Source organism: Gavialis gangeticus, unplaced genomic scaffold (assembly GCF_001723915.1).
Source record: "Gavialis gangeticus isolate Ggan-Ray unplaced genomic scaffold, GavGan_comp1, whole genome shotgun sequence".
In the NCBI taxonomy this organism is placed as follows: Eukaryota; Metazoa; Chordata; order Crocodylia; family Gavialidae; genus Gavialis; species Gavialis gangeticus.
The window spans coordinates 35,817,601-35,819,873 of NW_017729031.1; positions in this window are offsets into that span (position 1 = coordinate 35,817,601).

The window sequence follows — 2,273 nt, forward strand, 5'->3', positions numbered from 1 at the left end:
TGACCCTACTTCTATGATTCTATGATTCTATGATTTAAAATCCACTGGATTAGGAAAAATCCAAAACCCTCTCTTCAATATGCATTTATCATGAGTAGAGTATCCAGCCAAAACCCCGAAGTCCAGTTCTGGGATGAACAAAAAAAATCCTACTTTAACTGTCAGAGTATGGCATTACAAGAGCTGACTGTTCAGATCAAAATGTAAGATCGACACTTTTATTAAAGGATTTACCTGGTAACTTTTCCTGACTAGCCTCCATGGGGCTGTTGTGAATTTGGAAGGCAAAGAAAGGAGAGGAAGAGAAAACTGGGAGGGGAATAAACCAAGGAAAGGCAGAAGAGTTTTGATGAGGATATGCTGAATGCTCTATAGGGCTAGGGACAGACATTCAAAAAGCCTGAGCCTGAATTGATTCAATCTTTGCAGGTTAGTCTAACCTGGCTAGGCTAAATCAGTTTGTAACTGCACAGACATCCCAGACATTCAGGCACATGCCTGCAGTGGCTCAGGCTAGAAGCTGGGGGGAGCTACAGCAGCTCTCCCTTCCCTTCCACAGTTCTGAGCTGAGGGGGGCATGGCCAGGATTAGGGAGGGGTTCCCCCTCACCCTTGATAACAGAGCATTTATCAGGTCTGTTATCAGTATTTATCACCCCATCAGAAAACAAACAGTCTCTCTCATTAGTTTAAGCTCTTCTTAAACAAAGAAGGAATGGAGGGACATTACCAGGTGAGCTGTTGATTAGCTCCAAGAAATCCTAAGCCGACACTGCTGTCTACCACAGCACGGACTGTAGCCAGCGTGTGGTCTGTTCGCTAATGCTGAGGTGTCTGTATAAGGCAGAAAGGACGGGGGATTGCTGCTTAGCAGGGAGTGGGGAGGGGAGGGGAGAGCAGAAGGAAGCCAGGCAGATGTTACTGTGCCTTCAAGTCTCTGCCGGAGCTGCAGCCAAGGAGCAGAGGAGAGGGGCCAGCCCTGCTGTAGAGCAGAGAGTCTTGCCGAGACCCGAGAGTATGCTGGGATGCTGGGGGAGTCTGATTTAACTTAAACCAGCAAGGGGTCTGGGACAGACATTGCATAACCCGGTTGGAGCCAAATCAGTTAAGTCGAATACTACATTCAACAAGGTTTATCTCAAACTGGTTTCAGCCATTTTCAAACTGGTTTATGTGCACTGAACATCTGTTCTGATACAGATTTAAACCAGTTCATGATCACTTAAACCAGTTTGTGTGTAATGTCTTTCCCTAGCCTAGATGTATGGCACTTGGATACCTCAGAAATGCCTAGGGCCGACAGACATGGAGACACGGATAGAAGAAGAGAAGCCTGATTTAAGCTTTATTTCCACTGTAGAAACAGCTCCATTATGCAGCCTGCCTGAACAGACCTCTTTATGAAATATATGTACATTTGTAACATTTTACATTTGGTTTAATAATTGATCAATGTTTAATATTTCAAAAGAGTAAAGTAGAAAATCAGATAAAATTTTTATACCTGCTATTAGAAGCTGAACGGAAAGCTGAGACACAATTCAAGCAATAGTCCCGGCAAATGTGTCTACTGAAACAGCATCAGTGTTGAGACTAAATCAGCATTCTTATGCTTTATTTTGAGCAGAGGCTTGTATGCTATAACAACAATAGCTTGATGCTATAGTAACAATTGGCATAAGGAACTTCCCAGAAATTAGTAATCATCTCAGGTCCTTGACAGCCACTCAAACAATCACTAGCTACCAGGTGGTCATTTATTCCCAAGACATATTTGGAACATTGGACATTATTGCTTAGATACAATGGCCTTTATTACTATGGCTTTAGCGAAGAAGTGTCTGCCAGCTGTTCTTTCAAGAATCTCAGGACAGATCTCCAGTTGGTGAATGATGTTATTTGAATTGGTGGCATTACTGACATCAATGGAGTCGCACCAATTGATAACAGTTAAGGATCTGTCCCATTGATCTTTGGTGGGGTGGTAGGGTAAAAAACTTCAGATTCAGTGGGTTGGCACTCCCCATGCCAACTATTGTAGCGTTTCTCAACCTGTGGGTCGCAACCCAAAAGTGGGTTGCAACAATCTGTGAAAGGGTCATGAACAAACTTTAAAAATGGGTCCACCAACTTTAAAAATGCATTCTCCTTGAAAGGAGAAAAATGTGGGAAACTTCCTTTTCACTTGCAAGCAGGCAGAGATCCAGTCTGCAAGGGGCTGCTTGGGGCCCCTCATGCCCCACACTTCGTCCCCCCCATCCCACTCACTGGGGG